Source organism: Pipistrellus kuhlii, unplaced genomic scaffold (genome assembly GCF_014108245.1).
Source record: "Pipistrellus kuhlii isolate mPipKuh1 unplaced genomic scaffold, mPipKuh1.p scaffold_m20_p_17, whole genome shotgun sequence".
In the NCBI taxonomy this organism is placed as follows: domain Eukaryota; kingdom Metazoa; phylum Chordata; class Mammalia; order Chiroptera; family Vespertilionidae; genus Pipistrellus; species Pipistrellus kuhlii.
The window spans coordinates 2,552,172-2,570,212 of NW_023425482.1; the positions used below are offsets into that span (position 1 = coordinate 2,552,172).

General features: G+C 43.8%; 1 non-coding gene across 1 annotated transcript; it reads right to left on the reverse strand.

The window, feature by feature from the left end:
* Positions 1-10,248: 10,248 nt before the first annotated feature.
* LOC118721018 lies at positions 10,249-10,351 on the reverse strand. The gene has a single exon (XR_004988593.1). It is a non-coding gene; the product is annotated as a U6 spliceosomal RNA (small nuclear RNA).
* Positions 10,352-18,041: the final 7,690 nt, after the last annotated feature.

An 18,041-nucleotide genomic window follows, 5' to 3' on the forward strand; every position in this document is an offset into this window, starting at 1 on the left:
AATGTTCCAAAAAATCTATATCTATTAGAAACCTGGAATTTATTTCTATTACAGTATGAAGAAGCCTTGATCCACTCAGCTCTTTTTAAGCTTAGTTTTAGCCAGTTATCCAAAATTTCCAAATTTGAAAAAGTTGAACTAATTAGTGAAAACTAATGTATCCTTTAGAAAGTTTTTAAAGAAAACTTAAAATTTTATAGTGCTACTCACTCTTGACAACTTACACTATGGAACGAACCTATCCAAAATTAGCCTCAAATGGGAAAAACAAGTATTTATCAAGAAGCAGATATACAAATAGGTAAATCAAACTGTAATTTGGAAATTCTTACTATGGAGAGGGATTATATACATTTTAGATAAATACGCTCAGATCCAGGACCATTTCTGAAAATGTAAGGCACCATAAAAACTTTACCAATGGCCCTCCTCCAGGCTGGGAACACTGACTCCAATTCTATACACCAGCTCTAAACAAGAACACCAAGTCAGGCACAGGAGGGAGCCCATTCTAAATGGAAGGTACCACTCCTTTTTCTTCCATTAAGGCTGTTAAGTAAACTCCTAAAGAGCAACAATGTGTCTGGCTCATTCACCACTGCATCCTCAGTGCCCGGGGCAGTGCCATGTAGATAGTAGGACCTTAGTAAATGCTTAAATATGTGAAGGCTCATGGCCTACATAAGTGACAGATCCGGGAAACCAGTCTGGTGAGCCACTGCAGGACTGCTCTCCAAGGCTGTCTTCCTCAGAAGAGAGACCTCTTTAGTGTCCGCATTGCTAAATATCTGACCTGCTGGAATGTTTGTGGGGAAGAATGGACCGGGGTGGGGAGGGCTAGGAGGGGTCGATGGGGGAAGAAAGGGGAAACATGTAATACTTTCAACAATAAAGATTAAAAAAAGAAAAGAAAAAAACAACTTTATGACTTTAGGCAAATTACTGAACTCTTATGCCTCAATTTCTTCAGTTCTGTGCCGAGGATTCAATCCATAAAGGACAGCACTTGGCATATCTTGAATCTTACTCAGTAAATGGAAGCTACTGCTCTAAAGAAGCCAGGGACTAGTTAGAGGGCAGCATTTTATCTTCTACTGAAATTCTTCATTCTGTCTTACCATTAGTAAAATAAATAAATAATAAATAAACTCCCCTCCCTCCCAAACTACTTAAAGTAGTTACAACTACTTTAAGGCACCTTACTTACCTTCCGGCACCTGTGGCCCCAACTCCCAAGGTCCTGGAAACAAACTAAGAGTGCTGCCCTGTGTCCTCCAGAGGGAAAAAGAGGTCACGGCTCCTCCCACTGCCCTGCCTATTACGCCCTCCTCTCTCAGACCCAGACTAGAGCACGGACGGTGCTGAGGAATCACTGAAGCACAGGACGTGGTGTATGTGTTCTCTCCCACCTTGAGACTCTCGGACAGAAAGGGTAGGTCCCTGTGAGGGTGAAAGGGACCACTTTGCCTCTCCCTACACAGGTCACCACAGCCTGCAGCAAGCACTGTCTGGGAGCCACGCCAGCTTTCCTCTGCCTGTGTTCTCAGGCACACACACATCCACCTCTGGGACGTGGGAGTGGGTGGGAAAAGACTCAAGTATTCCCAAGTTCCCTAGTCATAATTACCATCTCACTAGCACCTAATTCTCAAATCATTTTTACCAGGAAAATTATTATTATTATTTTTTTTTTTAGGTAATACTTAGCTTTAAGTCCACACTAAAAGACTTGTCCATTATGATTTTTTACAACTACTATTTTTTTTTAATAAATGACAAATCTGGACAAGACTACCACTTTCTTTAAAAAAAAAAATATATATATATATCATATATATAAATATATGTATGTATGTATGTATGTATGTATTTATTTCAGAGAGAAAGGGAGAGGGATATAGAAACAACGATGAGAGAGAATCACTGGTGGTCTTCTTACTGGGGATCCAGCCTACAACCTGACCCTGACCCCGACCCCATGTCCTTGACTGGAATCCAACCTTGAATCCTTCAGTCCTCAGGCCGATGCTCCATCCACTAAGCCAAACCAACTAGGGCTACAACTACAAATTTTAAAAAGCACAGTGGCCCAGACACAAAAAACATAGTCGAAATTGTTTTTTTAAGGGGGGGGGGGGGCAATAACATCTAGAAATAGCCTAGAAACTGATTCAGGAATATGGGAGTCTGGATTCAGCATGCTCACTGACAGCACTGGTATAAGCATCAACCTGGAAGTAATAACCCACATGTCCTGCATTAAGGGAGTCATTAAATAAATTATACAGAAATACCTCCCCATCTTAAATATCAAGGTAAAGCCACATTTCACAAGCCCAAGATGTTATCACTTATAAGTCATTATTTTACATATGCTAAAGGAAAAATTCTGCCATATAACCATGACCTGCAGTTGCATGGCACATTCCAAACTCAGTCTCCCTGAAGGCTCTTTCCTGTCTCACTCTTCTACCTCAGTCCATCTGGAACACAACCACCTTGGAACAAGTCCCTTTGTGCCCTTTTCTCTCCTTTCACTTTTTCTAGAAGTTACTCTTGTTTAAGATCCACTGTTTCAATGAAACCAACTTTGGCCCCTTTTCTGATCTCCTGCAGCCTCCACCGCCATTGCTCCTTTTAGCTTTGTATGCTTTCCCCGACCAAATGAACTGTGAACACAGAGACTGAGGCTGGACCCATCTTCACATTCACTGCAGTGCACAGAACAGGACCACATCACCAGTAACACCAACAAAAAAACACATCTGTCAGGAACTGATCTAAAAACTTCACAAAATAAACTAATTTTAACCTCACTATAACCCCTGGAGGTAGATACTATTAACTCCCATTTTCAGAGAGGGTCAAATGAGATAAAGGTTATAACTTAGAGGTTAGTGATTAGTAAATGGCAGAGGCAGGACTCAAACCCAAGCAATCTGAATAAAGTACTTGCTCTTAACCTCTAGGTTTCATTTTCGCCTAAATGACTGCTATCTACATAGCATTTAAAATTTTATTTTTATTAATTTTTCATCGAAACAATTCACATACAGAATGAAAAAACTCAATACACTTCATAAGAGTACACAAGAGTTCTAACTGGTTTGGCTCAGTGGATAGAGTTTTGGCTTACTGACTGAAGGGTCCCAGGTTTGATTCTGGTCAAGAGCATGTACCTTGGTTGTGGGCACATCCCAGTAGGAAGCAGCTAATCAATGTTTCATCAATGTTGTTTTGTTTTGGTTTTTAAAAAAATATATTTTATTGATTTTTTACAGAGAGGAAAGGAGAGAGACAGAGAGCTAGAAACATCGATGAGAGAGAAACATCGATCAGCTGCCTCCTGCACACACACACACACACACCCCCCCCCCCCGCCCCACCGGGGACGTGCCCGCAATCAATGTACATGCCCTTGACCGGAATCGAACCTGGGGCCCTTCAGTCCACAGACCGACGCTCCATCCACTGAGCCAAACCGGTTTCGGCTCATCAATGTTTTTAACTCTCTATCCCTCTCCCTTCCTCTCTGTAAAAAAATCAATAAAATATATATTATATAAAAAAAAAAAAGTACACAAGAAAAGCTAGGTCAGTCTAACAGCCTAGATTTCCCAAAGACAACCATTATTTCTTTACTATTATTCCAGAAACTTTAGTACTTAGAAACCTATTTCAGGTCTCTCTCTTTTTTCTCTTTATACAAATGGGTACATATACATATTGTTCTGTGTCTTGCCTTTTTCACTGAACGATATTTCTCTGAGCTTGATTCATTATTTGCACCCAAGCTAGTTTAACATATAAATATATATATATATATATATATATATATATATATATATATATATATATATATATATATATGGAAGAGGGAGAGAGAAATAGAAACATCCATAATGAGAGAGAATCATGGATTGTCTGCCTCCTGCACGCCCCCTTACTGGGGATTGAGCCCATAACCCAGGCATGTGCCCTGACCAGAAATCGAACCCTGACCTCCTGGTTCATAGGTCGATGCTCAACCACTGAGCCGTGCCGGCCGGGCACACCACGCTGTTTTAAGATACACATATTTTCACACTTTCGCCGGAGATTGTTTCATGAGGCTAGAGGATCTTGGTGGGCCCGGGCTTCATCAGGAAATAGGAGTCACAAAAGGCTTTTAAATGTACAAAAGATATCAAGGGTTAGCCTTTCAGAAATGTGCATGCTGAATCAACAGAGACCTACCAGGTGACATTCAATTCAACATGTCACTTCTCCTAAAATAGTATTAGCAAGTACGTACATCACAGGGTTGTTATGAGGACTAAACAAGGTAATGTACACAAAACATTTAGCATAAAACCTGACTAGCACAGTAAGTCTAAGACTGTGGTCGGCAAACTATGGCTGGCGAGCCACATGCGGCTCTTTGGCCCCTTGAGTGTGGCTCTTCCACGGCCTGGATAAGTCTATTTTGAAGAAGTGGCGTTAGAAGTTTAAGTTTAAAAAATTTAGCTCTCAAAAGAAATTTCAATCGTTGTGCTGTTGGTATTTGGCTCCGTTGACTAAAGAGTTTGCCGACCAGTGGTCTAAGAGATTAACACAGCACCTGAGGCACTGTTAGTGCCCAATAAGTTAGATCTTATTTCTTCTGGTCCTACTTTCCTCTCCAATCTCATTTTCCTCTATTTCTCTATTCATACCTGCCTACCCTTTACCCTACATCTCCTGAAGCTCACATACCTCATGCTTGCTCACATGTACACCTTTGTACCTGTCAGTACCCTGCCTAAGTGTGCCGGACTTATCCCTTACTGTGGGCTGGACTCACTTTTTCCCACAGTACTCAGCTCAAGCACAACCTTCTCCAGGAAAGTCTTCCCTGACAACTGCAGCTGGGTGCTCTGGATGACCAGCTCGGGAAGAGCCTATCTGTCATGCCTTCACCTTACGGTGCTCAGCTTTGTCAGTGCACCCAAGTTCAGGGGGACTAATTCAGGCTAAGCTCAAAGATAACCAATGCATTAACCAGAAGATCAGTTACTGGTTTATAAATACTAATGAGAACTAATACTGAGCACTTAGCAGGTGCCAAGACAGTGAAGAGGAAGATGTTACTATTATCCCCATTCTACAGATGGGGAAACAGATCAGCCAGCATCTCAACCCCAGAATCTGACCCAAGCAATCTGGAAGCAAACTCTCAACAACTCACATTCTCACCTTGGTAGGAAATCTTCATGTGAAGCCATGTTCTAATCAGAGGGTATTAAGATCATGGAAGCAAAGCAAGAGATTTTCCTGACTGAAGGCATGTGCGCATCTGGTAGTGCAGAGGCCTGCTGGGGAACTACACATACAGCTCCTCTGCTCTTGGCCTCCAGACAGTGCACAGACACATCACCTAATTCCTCACTTGGACCCACTACCCCAGTTCCCATAGACATCCCAACACCCTCCCTCTAAAAAAATGCAGTCTTTCTTCTGAGGATACTAAATTAAGTTTAAGTATCCAGGCTACAAACAAATTCCAATCATGCTTTCCTGGGTTATAACTGGGTCATTTTGATTTAACTTAAAAAGTTTTCCTTGAAATTCTCCAAACTACATTTACAAAATGTCTCTTGGCTTATATCTTTTCCATAGATAGCTGTTTTGTGTAACATTTATTCTGATTTCATTTCTAGATGATCACTGATTCATTCATTTCATTTAACAAAAACTTAATCGCTTCCAGAACATTATGTTGTAGGTCCTAGAGATGAAACAGGCAAGATATTTTCTCTAAAACCTGGCTGAGCTTATATGTGCCTCCTGCTTCTCTATGCACTTATGATGCATATGGCAATGGATTGTTTTTTAGCCCCAGGCTGGGCCTTGTGGCTCTGTATTCCAATCTTCCAGTTTAGTAATTAGCTTAGGCTGCAAAAATTTCATAAATATAACCTGACTAAATTCACTGGATTTCATCTTTCTTATCCAGGGTGGAACCAGAGTATGTCTGAGGTCCATGAGCAAAGGTACAAAGTTTAAATCAACTTATAGGGATAGAAGCATATGCCAAATATAACCCAAATCAAGAAGGAAGAAGAGATGTGCTATGTCAACGAATAAGAACCTTAAGGTCATTAAGGACAGGCCACCTTGGGAAGCACTGAATGGCTCCATGAGCTGGAGAAAGTATGGGCTCAGGAGCACGTCCAGGGTCAGTGAGAGAGATAAAGAAATCTCCTGCAGCGAAGTCTGAGTTGGGGTTACTGAGTGGAGGCAGGGTGAGGGGGTGACGAGCATCTCTATCTAGAAGTCACATACATATCCAGTGAGTGGGAAGGAGCATGCATTAAAGGACAAGGAGAGAGGCAGGAAGCTAAGCTTTAGACAATGCTCCAGGGTTGTAGCTGGTCTGCCTGCGGAATGAAGGGTTCCCAGTTTGATTCTAGTCAAGGGCCTGGCCCCTGGTTGGGGCTCAGGTGGGAAGCAACCGATCAATGTATTCCATAGATATTTCTCTCTGTCTCTCCCCCTCCCTTCCACTCTCTCTAAAAATCAAAGGGAAAATATCCAGTGAAGATTAAAAAAAAAAAAAACACGAAAAAAACCCACAAAAACCAAAATGCTCCCTGGCAGATGCGGGAAGAAAAGCAGGAGACAAGTGAAAAAAGCACAGGCACAAAGTTAAGAAAATGACCACAACAGCTCTAAGTCAAGAAGGCCAACCAAAAGGAGACTCACAACAGCAAGAAAGTATGGCTCACCATGCCAAATATTTATGGTCAAGGTCAAGGGAAATGAGTAAGCAGCAGCCACTGCATTTATCAATCAGGGGACCCTCGAGAGGGCAGTTACAATAGAGATAAAGGCATATGAAGCACAACCTGTGACACATCCAGGCTCTCTCCGAACTTATACTAAGGGGAAATGGCATCCTGCTTTTTCTGTAACTCCAAAATAAAGCAATTCCTTGTTCAAGCCAACTTCCTTCATCTACCTAAGAAGATCATCATTTTCCACCAACGACAGTCACAGGAAGGAACGAGAGAGTGGACATCCAATCCATCTAATGCCCCAGCTTTCTAACTCTGAGATACAATTATTTTCCTAAAGACGTGGAAGACCCACTTAACATAAAAATGGTGTATTAGATTTCAGATTTTCAACAGAATGAACACTTAGTAAAATTTTCAACAGAATCATGTGCAACTTGTTTAAAAATTTTTAAGGATGATGATTAAAACATGCTGTCTTCAAAAAATCCAGAGATAATTTTAGATTGCCAAGGGAATCTGAGAACTTTTCTATCTTGGTCTCCACTGCTAACCTACGTATTGGTGTGCAAAAATAGAGGAAGATTAGAATCTCAAATGCCAGACTGAAAAGTTGCCACAACAAACCTGAACTCTTCATATGGTTTGTTATCTTGTCAGCAAGAAAGCAAATGAAACAGCAATAAACTCAACTTTTTACTTTAAGAAAGAGAAAATAAAAATCTCAAGCATGAAATGTTTCCTGGACTTGTAAAGGAACATGATTTTAAAAAATACTGTGAATAAAATTTAAAAACATCATATACAAAATCTAGATATCAAATCTGTAAGTAATCCTCTTACAAAAACATACTTAGAACCTTGGGTTTAAAACAGGATAAAAAAGCAGTTATAATTTTTCAATAAAATCAGAACTAACCCATATGGAAAATATTGCATATCTTAAACCAAAACCAAAGTAGATTAAATAGCTAACAGTTAAAAAATAAAAGAACAAAAACCGTGAAATGAGAAGTAAACATGAAATTTTAAACATCGGAATGGAGAATTTTTCAAACATGTCAACAATGAAAAAAACACACCCGTTTGTTTAAAAAAAAAAATACTATGTATTTTTAAAATGAATGTTACCTTTTCCCTTATTTGTAAAATTCTCCTATAATAACCATCAGACAAATGCTTTCGACACAATTGTTTATCTTGTGACAAAGTGGAAACAATCTAAATGTTAATTTGTAGGGCTTGGTTAAATTTATGATATGCAATGGTATACTATTAAGTCCATAAAAATATACATGACTATTTATTGATACCAGCAAAATGTTAGCAATGGTTGACACTGAGTGATAGGTTGGTGGATGACTGTCATTTTAAAAAGTATTGTCACAATACTTTTTGTGTTGTCTTGAATGTGAGGAGAAGAGAATTGATTTTATAATGGAGGGGTGGGGAAAGAACGAGCTATTTTCAAACTGCCCCCTCCCCAAGCTGTGTGTTTACCTGGCAAATTTTGCAAGAACTATAAACAAAATTCTTATCATGCCAACCAGGCATGCTTCTTTCCCGGTCCCGCAGGAAGACACACCCCTGACCCTGCGCTCGCCGCGCGCGCGTGGGTCCTTCGTGCTCCCCGGCCCCGTCCTCCCGGGGCCCCCGCGGCACCGGCTCGGCGCGCCGGCAGCGAACCGCACCGGCTCCGCGAGGGAGGTGCGCGCCGCGGCCGGGCAGCCGCGGGGCGGCGTGAGGGCCACGTCCCCAGCCGGTGGCCGCGGACCCCGGCCTCCCACAGGCCGCCGTCCCTCCGCCGGCCGCTCCGAGGGCTTCCGGGCGCCGGTCTGGGCGCCGGCCCGAGGCAGCGCCGGTCCCCGCCTCTCCAGCCCCGCGGCCTCGGGGTCCCCGCCGCTCCTCCGCGCCGGGCGCGGGCCAGGAGGCCCTCCAGGCTTCCGCCCGCCGGCCAGCGCCCCCAGAACCCGGCGCGTCCTCCACAGCGGACGGGCGAGGGGCGGGAGCCCACGGCTCGGCGCCCTGCGAGCTCGTCCCGTTCCCGGCTCCGGCCGCGACCTGCCCGCCACCGGCCGCCCCCGACCCCGACCCCTCCCGCCCGCGCCTGGCAGCGCCCGCTCGCGCCCGCTCCTCACCTGCCTGCGACGCGCCCCGGCCCCGGCACACCGCCCGGACCGGCTGTGTACACCGGAAGTGACGTGCAGCCCGGCCCCGCCCCCGCCCCCGAGGCGGACGCCGGTGTGGCTGCGGCCCCGGCCCTGCTGCCGGGAACCCTCCTCGCGCGAGCGGGGCGGGGCGGACCCTCACCTTCTCTCCGGGGCCGAGGACCTCCGTGTGGGACAGCTGGAGCCGGGATGAGGACCGGCGGCCAGGCCCGCAAGGCCAGCCCGGTCCTGCACTGTGGCTTGGCCTCGGGGAGGGAGGGCTCAGCTGCTTCCTCCAGGATTTATTATTGTAATTTATTGCTGAAGTATTGAGCGCTTCCTAGCTGCCGGCCCTGACAGGCACTGTAGGACTGGATAATTCCCTCACCCTCATAGGTTTACTCTCAATGATGGAAACAAAATTGTCACAAATACGCGTGATGGCATAGTTAGTGCCAATTGTGACAAATGGTAGGAGAGGAAAGTGGAAGAGGGAGGAGAGTGTCCCCTGACCTAGAGAAGGCTGGTGATCAGGAAATTCTTTCCCCAGGAAATGAACAGGAGTTGAAGTCTTTTTCTTTTCTTTAATTGATTTTTTACAGAGAGGAAGGGAGAGGTATAGAGAGTTAAAAACATCGATGAGAGAGAATCATCGATCAGCTGCCTCCTGCACACCCCCCACTGGGGATGTGCCCGCAACCAAGATACATACCCTTGACCGGAATCGAACCCAGGACCTTTCAGTCCGCAGGCCTACGCTCTCTCCACTGAGCCAAACCGGTTTTGGCAGGAGTTGAAGTCTTAAAGGAAAGAAGAAGAAAAGAAAACCTTGGAAAAGCTGGAAGAAAAGGCAGTTCTGCAGGAGAAGCAGCAGGTGTCTTCAAGGGCTTTGTATTCAAGAAACTAGGGTGGTGAGGTCTTACCTAAAAGCATTGGAAAACTGAGTCTTAAGGAAGAGGCGATTTTACCATGCTTGTAGATTTAAAGGGATTACTTAGGCTATATTGTGGGAGGCAAGAGTGAACGTAGATTGTTCATAGTATTATTCATAACCAAAAACATAGATACAACCCAAGTGTCCACCTGGATGAATGGATAAACAAAATGTATATCCATACAACAGAATATTATTCAGACTTTTTTTTAAAAGACATTCTGACAAATACTACAAATGAATAAACTTTGAAGTCATAAATAAGCGAAATAAGCCAGTCACAAAAAAACAAACCAATCTTCTATAATTGCACTTATATGAGGAACTCAGAATAGTCAAGTTTATAGAGACAGAAAAATGAATGGTAGCCAGGGTAGGGGAGCATAGGGAGCTTGTGTTTATTTATTTATTTTTAAATATGGAATGCTTCACGAATTTGTGTGCCATCCTTGCACAGGGGTCATGCTAGTCTTCTCTGTACCATTCCAATTTTAATATATGTGCTGTGGAAGCAAGGGAGTTTGTATTTAATGGATAGAGTTTCAGATTGGGAAGATGAAAATTTCTGGAGATGGACATAGTGATGGTTGTACGATAATATGAATGTACGTAATGCCACAAAACTATACATTTTAAAATAGTTATAATGGCCCTAGCTGGTTTGGCTCAGTGGATAGATTGTCAGCCTGGAGACTGAAGGTCTAAGGTTCAATTCTGGTCAAGGGCACATGCCCAGTTGCAGGCGCAATCCCCACTAAGGAGTGTGCGGGAGGCAGCCAATCAATGATTCTCTCATCATCAATGTTTCTAGCTCTCTCTCTTTCTCCATTGCTCTCTGAAATCAATGAATATATATAATGGTTATAATGGTATATTTTACCACAATCTGTCAATCAATAGATGCAGAGACCAGTCAGGAGGCTATTTTGATTATCCAAGCAAAAGGTAATCCTGATTTAGACCAGAACCTCCACATTTTTTTTATTCTTAAATATCCATAGATAAAAGTTTGACTATCACCTAGATTTTATTTATAAATTATAAATATATATATGCACTAATATGCTATTTACATTATGAAACATATGTAAAAAGAATTTTAAAAGAAAAAAATAATAGTTTATGTAAGTTTTAGGCCCTGACTGGGTAGCTCAGTTGGTTAGATATGCTGGTTGGATCCGGTCGGTCAGGCTACATACAAGAATCAACCAACAGCTCAGTTGGTTGAGTATCACCCTGTGCACCAAAAGATTGCTGGTTCTTCTGGTCAGGACATATGCCTGGGTTGTGGGCTCCATCCCTGGTAAGGGGTATGCATGCAGAAGCATGCAAGAGGCAACAATGTTTCTCTTACACAGATGTTTTTCTCCCTTTCTTCCTCTTTCTAAAATTAAATTTTAAAAAGCTCTAACAGTTTATTCCTGTTTCCCAGAAGATTTCCTTCTTATATTAGTGGGTATGTGAACCTCACTTTGAAAGCTACTCAGACTGTGGTAGTGGCAATAGGGAATAAAGTCAATCTATATAAATAAAAATGTAAATGTTCGTTTGTTCAAAATCTTAAATCTCTGAAAGTTCTTCACCGATTGCTTTGAAATTTTGACACAATGTTGCATTCGAATGCACACGTGTTTTATATACCTTATACCTACTATTATATAGATGTCACACCTGTGACGGGTAAAAACATGCTTTTTTGAAAAACAGCGCCATCTGTTGGACGTAAAAGCAATACACGCTATACTAAATATTTTATAATTCCATTTCAATGTTTCCTATCGATATTTACGATCCATTTACGATCTCCAAATTTCCAATTTTATGATTCCATTTCAGTGTTGATAATGATTGAATATTTGTGATTAGAAATCGCAAAGTTCTCAATCAATTGGGAATGCCATCACCGAATGGATCTGCTGCTGCTTCGTTCGATGTAGAATTGCGTCGTGAACAAAATTACAACAACGGTGATCTTTTGTCGTATGTGCAATCAAATATTCCTAAGCTAACGCTTGAGCAAAAAGACATTTATGATCAAATAATGCAAACTGTCAATAACGGGGTTAGAGAAATCTTTAAAAAATACATATTTTATTGATTTTTTACAGAGAGGAAGAGAGAGGGATAGAGAGTTAGAAACATCGATGAGAGAGAACCACCAATCAGCCGCCTCTTGCACACCCCCCACTGAGTTGTGCCCGCAACTAAGGCACATGCCCTTGACGGAATCGAACCTGGGACCTTTTAGTCTGAAGACCGACGCTCTATCCACTGAGCCAAACCGTTTTTGGTGAAATCTTCTTAGATGCGCCAGGGGGAACTGGTAAAGTGTTCCTAATTAGATTGATTCTGGCAGCAATTCGATCCCACAATGACAGAGCCTTAGCTCTTGCGTCGTCCGGAATAGCTGCGCATTGCTACCAGGTGAAGAACTGCTCATTCTGCTTTGAAATTGCCATTGAACATGCAATTCATTGAACTCCCACGTGCAACATTTCCAAAGCATCCAGCTTGGCAAAAGTATTGCAGAAATCAAACTTATTGTTTGGGATCAATGCACAATGGCGCACAAAAAATCGCTCGAAGCTCTTGATTGATCATTGCAAGATTTGCGTGGAAACATCAGACCATTTGGGAACGCATTATTATTAATATTGCTTGCAGGAGATTTCAGGCAAACATTACTTGTAATTCCTCGATCGACAACCAGCAGACGAAATAAATGCTTGCCTGAAATACTCTATTTTGTGGCGACACGTAAAGATGTTAAAATTAACTACAAATATGCGTGTTCAGCTGCAAAACGATCAATCAGCTGAGATATTCTCACATCAATTGCTGGAAATTGGGAACAGAAAGGTGCCGGTTGATCTGACCTCAGGACGAATTTCATTGCCTCACAACTTTTGCAACTTAGTGATGTCAAAAGAAGAATTAGTTGAAAAACCAATCATCAGAATCACGATTGGCTGAGTGAACGAACTATTCTTGCAGCCAAGAACAAAGACATCTACGAACTTCACATTATTCAGTCTAACATTCAAAGCGAGGCAGTCACAAGTCTGTTGACACTGTTGTGAAAGCAGATGAAGCAGTTAATTATCCAACAGAATTTTTGAATTCACTCAGTCTGCTAGGGATGCCACCGCACGTACTGCAATTGAAAATAGGTGTGCCAGTTATCATGTTGTAAAATATCAATCAACCAACGTTTTGCAATGGCATGCGGCTTGCAGTACAAAAATTAATGATCAACGTCTTAGAAGCAACAATCTTAACAGGACCTTTCAAAGGTGAAGATGTCCTCATTTCTCCCATTCCAATGATTCCAACAGATATGCCATTTAAATTTAAGAGATTGCAATTCCTCATTCGATTGGCGTTTGCAATCACCATCAGCAAAGCTCAGGGCCAGGGATTGCTTGTTCTAGAATTGGGAAACCAGACAATCTCTATATCTGCACAGACAATGGAACAACAAAAAATCTATACCCACAAGCATTGTGAAATTAAACATATTAGAAACGTGCACTTTCTCTTTTCTTTCTTTTCCATTTAACCAGACTGAGCCACAGCTAGTGATTAAATAGATATGGAGGGTCAGGAAGGGGAGGGAATCCTCTATTTCTTCTGGTTTCTGGAACTAACCATTGTATTGATGACACATTGGTGGGAAACCCCTGAAGAAGATGGGAAAAAGGCCATTGGCTGCCATTGTGAACATGACATCAAAAAGGAAGTACTAAGTAGGCACTGGGGATGAGGGTCTGGAGTTTAGGAGAGTGCTTAGGGATGCAACTGGGGTTAGGTGGTCATTGAACGTGGGGAGAAGCTGCAAGTGGGCGTAGATTGAGGGGACGCTATTTGGTGGTTGGTTTTTTAAGGAGGAAGAGACTAAAACGTTTCCATGTCAGGAAGATCTGATTGGCAAGAATAAATATACGGGAGAGAGATGCTCTGGTTCTTCTTGTGATTCTGAAAAGGTTGGAAGGGGATCTAAAAAGCTTGACAAGCCCTGGCTGGGTTGCTCATTCCTCGATTGGTTACACAAGGCCCGCGGGCCAAATCCGTCCCGCCAGGCCTTGCAATGTGGCCCGCACCGCGCTGTCATCACTGCACTCCGCTGCGTTTCCATCACAATGACAGTTTATGACTGTTCAGTAAACCATTCGGCCCGCGATTTAGGCTGGATTTTAGATTTTGGCCCCTTCTCTGATTGAGTTCGACACCCCTAGGTTAGAGCCTCGTCCGGATAGGCCAGGATTGTATGCATAAACAGGTGGGACAGCAAATCGATATCTCTTTCAAATCTCTAAAAAATAAAACAAAATGCTTGACAATGGGTTTACCTCACGCTGTAGCGAAGAGTGAGGGGCACTTGGGAAACAGGTGTGGGGAGAGTAAAAAAGGTCTGAAAGCAGAAAGCTGAAATGACAGGAGAAATGTGGTAGAATATCTAAATTGTACTTAGGATCTACTTCAGGTTGATAACCATTAATTCAGAAAAGAACCCTCTTTCTGATTAAGCGGCTTGCTCCAGCAGCTTTCGGGTAAGAATGAAGAAGGTGGAGCAAGGATTCACCTGGGGGTTGAACGACAGAGAAGAGGTAAGACTATTACTGACACGAATGGCTGTGGAATCCAAGCTATGGGAAGAGGAATGTGATACGAAAGAGAACAGCTAGGCTGGAGGAGGTGTTTCTGGGTGCTGATGTCATCTTATGTAGGCTGGAAAAGGGACCAGAGAGAATGATGGCTGGCTTCTAAGTGGACCAACTGTGGCTCCTGTAGTCTCAGGACAAGCCTGTCTTATATTTGAAGGCCCTAGCTCCTATTCCAGGCCCCAGATGCCTCCAGTGTCCATGCCTAGAAGCACCGGCTAACTGCCAGATGGGACTTTAAAGAGGTCCCCTTCCCATGTGGCAGGCTCTGACCCTCATTCCCAACCACTGCTGCTCATTTCACTCCAAACATCATGGTTGCAGAGTAAGCTCCAGAAACCACTCGTGCTGGCACCATCTGGGCCCCTTCTGTAGACTTCAATCCAGGGCCAGGAGGTTCTGGAGAACCATTCAGCCATACATATAGTTCTTACTTGAGCTCAGTGTGAACATTGCCAACCGTGGGTGGTCTCTGTGGAGCTCCGCCCCCTCAAGCTTACCTGAGGACATCCTGGACTGTGGACTTATCAAGTCCTCTTTGAGAGCTCCTCTACCGTTATCATACCCACCTCATAAAACTATTTGTTTTCATTCATCAAACACACATTTATATAGAAAAGGAGGAAAAAGCACCCATGTTCCCATCACACAGGTTTGAGACACTTGTCACTTCATGTCACCTCTATTCCAAGCTCTCTTGTACCAGAGTGCCAAGAAAAGAGGTTGGAGCCCACAGGGTCTAGAGATGGGGGTAGGCCCTTCTGGAGCCCTTGTCTTCAGGCACAAGCTGTGATCTTCCAGCTCTCCAGAGAGTTTATGGTTGAAGCCTCAACATGCACAGAGGGATAGTATGGTGCTCTAAAGATCACCAGACCGTTGAAACCGGTTTGGCCTAGTGGATAGAGCATCGGCCTGTGGAATGAAGGGTCCCAGGTTCGATTCTGGTCAGGGGCATGTGCCTTGGTTGCGGGCACGTCCCGGGTAGGGGGTCTGCAGGAGGAGGCTGATTCTCTCTCATCGATGTTTCTAGCTCTCTGTCCTTCTCCTTTCCTCTCTGTAAAAAATAAAAAAAAAATATATATATATATATTTTTAAAAAGATCACCAGACCAACACCTCAATTTGCTACTTAGGAGGTCAAGAAGATCCAAGCCAGGGACAGGGTCTCCCTGAATCCACTCAGCACCCTGTATATATTGTTAGATGAACTGGAGCCAGATCCTGTGGAAGGAATGAGAATCCTGGGGGTTACTGCTGGTGAGGAGAATAGAACAAGGTTTCAGAAACTCCTCAGAGACTGAAGAGCCCTGTGTTAGTGAGATGGGCCCGAGATGCACCTTGACCTTGGCATGAGATGCCCCCCCTTACTGAGGAAATAAAAGCAGATTTGCTATGACTAGCTTTCATGAGGGCTTCACATTTCTTTTCTTTTTTAAAAATTAATGTCAGAGAGGAAGGGAAAGGGGGAGAGAAAGAGACTGGGGATTGAGCCTGCAACCTGTTGCATATGCTCTTGCTCAGAATTAAACCCAGGACCCTTCAGTCCATAGGCTGATGCTCTATCCACTGAGTCAAACCAGATAGGTTAGGGCTTCACATTTCTTTCTTTCTTTCTTCCTTTTTTTTTTTTTTAATATATATTTTTATTGATTTTTTACAGAGAGGAAAGGAGAGAGATAGAGAACTAGAAACGTCGATGAGAGAGAAACATCGACCAGCTGCCTCTTGCACAACCCCTTCCGGGGATGTGCCCGCAACCAAGGTACATGCCCTTGACCGGAATTGAACCTGGGACCTTTCAGTCTGCAGACCGATGCTCTACCACTGAGCCAAACCAGTTTCGGCTAGGGCTTCACATTTCTAATGTCAGAAGGGCTGAAGAATACAAACATCCCTAGAGGGGCTCATAAAGGGTTGGAGAACTGGTTTTCTTAAGCAGGCAAAGTTCCTCCTGTTGGCTGTGCAGCCTTCATGGATGTAAAAGCCAGGGCTTCCAGTCTGGGCTTTAACACATTACTTTTTAGTTGGCCTGTCTGAAAGAACCTTCAGGGAAGTTTTCACAGCTAACTGCTCTTGCGGGGGTGAAGTGGGGGAGGTATGTCAGGAGCAATGGTCTTGAGTTTAGAGAGAGTAACATTTTTTATTTTACCTTATCAGTCTCCCTTAGGCAGAGTGTGGGAGCTGGAAGATGGGCTGTGAGCCCAGGGGGGGTAGCTGCATTCCAGAATCCACAGGATTTGGAAGTCTGGAGAGGGTTGGCCAGACGTTCCGCACACAAAGCAGCTGGCTGTCTGCTTAGTATGAAAGGCTGGAGCAAGACCAGCCCAGTCTAGTTCGGGTGGCGTGGCCGGCAGGAAAGGGGGTGAGGGCGGTGTGGGTCATGTGCTGAGAGATATTCAGTCTTCAGACTGCCTCCCTGAAGAGGTCACTCCTTATCCCGCCCTCTCCTTTGAATGTTACCATCTGAGTCTTCTGTTATCCTTTCTTCACTCCATCCTCCATTGGCTGGAGATGGTTGTACTGTGGCCAAGAGGACCTTGCCAGGCACATCAGCTTCTGTCTCATCCCTACTTCTAAGATCCCAGGTTGCCTCTGATTGTTTTGAGGATTTTTGGCTGGCCAGGGCCTGGGAGATCTGATGTGTGGGTTGGACTGCAGAACTTTCAGATTCCTTCCCTTAGAAACAGGATAGGATGCCTGGTACCACCTTAGAAAACATGTAAGATACAGGGAGGAGGAGCTTCCAGGGGACTCTCTGAGGGCTTTCCAGAGCTTGATGAAGCAGAGGTTCCTGGATGTACGAGCTGCCAGATGGACTAGGGACCACCCTGGAGGCTCTTCCCATCATTTATCAGCTATGAAGGTGGAGAGGGTTATTTTCCAGGCCCCCTAGTCAGGGGTCCAAGAGTTTATGACCAGCAAAGGAAGGAAAAGTGTACTGGGGAGTGCTAGTGTTCTTGTTTCAGTGTTACAAAAGGGTTCAGCATTCTGGAGGAAGGAGCTGATGCGTAGATGATTAAGAAAGAGTCCAAAGATGAAAGATAATTTTGAAAGGCATTGGGGGTCAGAGGATCTTCAGCTAAAAAAGCTGAAAGACTACCCGCTAAGGACTCTGGGCTATTTATTAACACAATTTGTCCTAAGGCAAGGTGGAGACATACTCTTCAAAGGGTAATAACCTATAGCTGTTCAGGTGTTTGGCCAACAGGAGGCAATAACACACAGATTTAAGATGCCCTGAGCTATCTGTCAGCAAACAATACTATTCAGGTTTGGGGAAGGTGCTTTTTAGCTGTCCCAGATGATTCGGCCCTGCTGACATGCTGTAATTGACTTCCGGCAGGAGAGGTAACCAGACAAAGTTCTGCTATTGGTACAGCCATAGGGGCTGTGGCTGCGGACTGAAAGGTCCCAGATTCATTATCCAAGAGATGCAAATCAAAACGACAATGCAGTACCATCTCATACCTGTCAGAATGGCTATCATCAACAAATCAGCAAACGACAAGTGCTGGTGAGGATGCGGAGAAAAAGGAACCCTTGT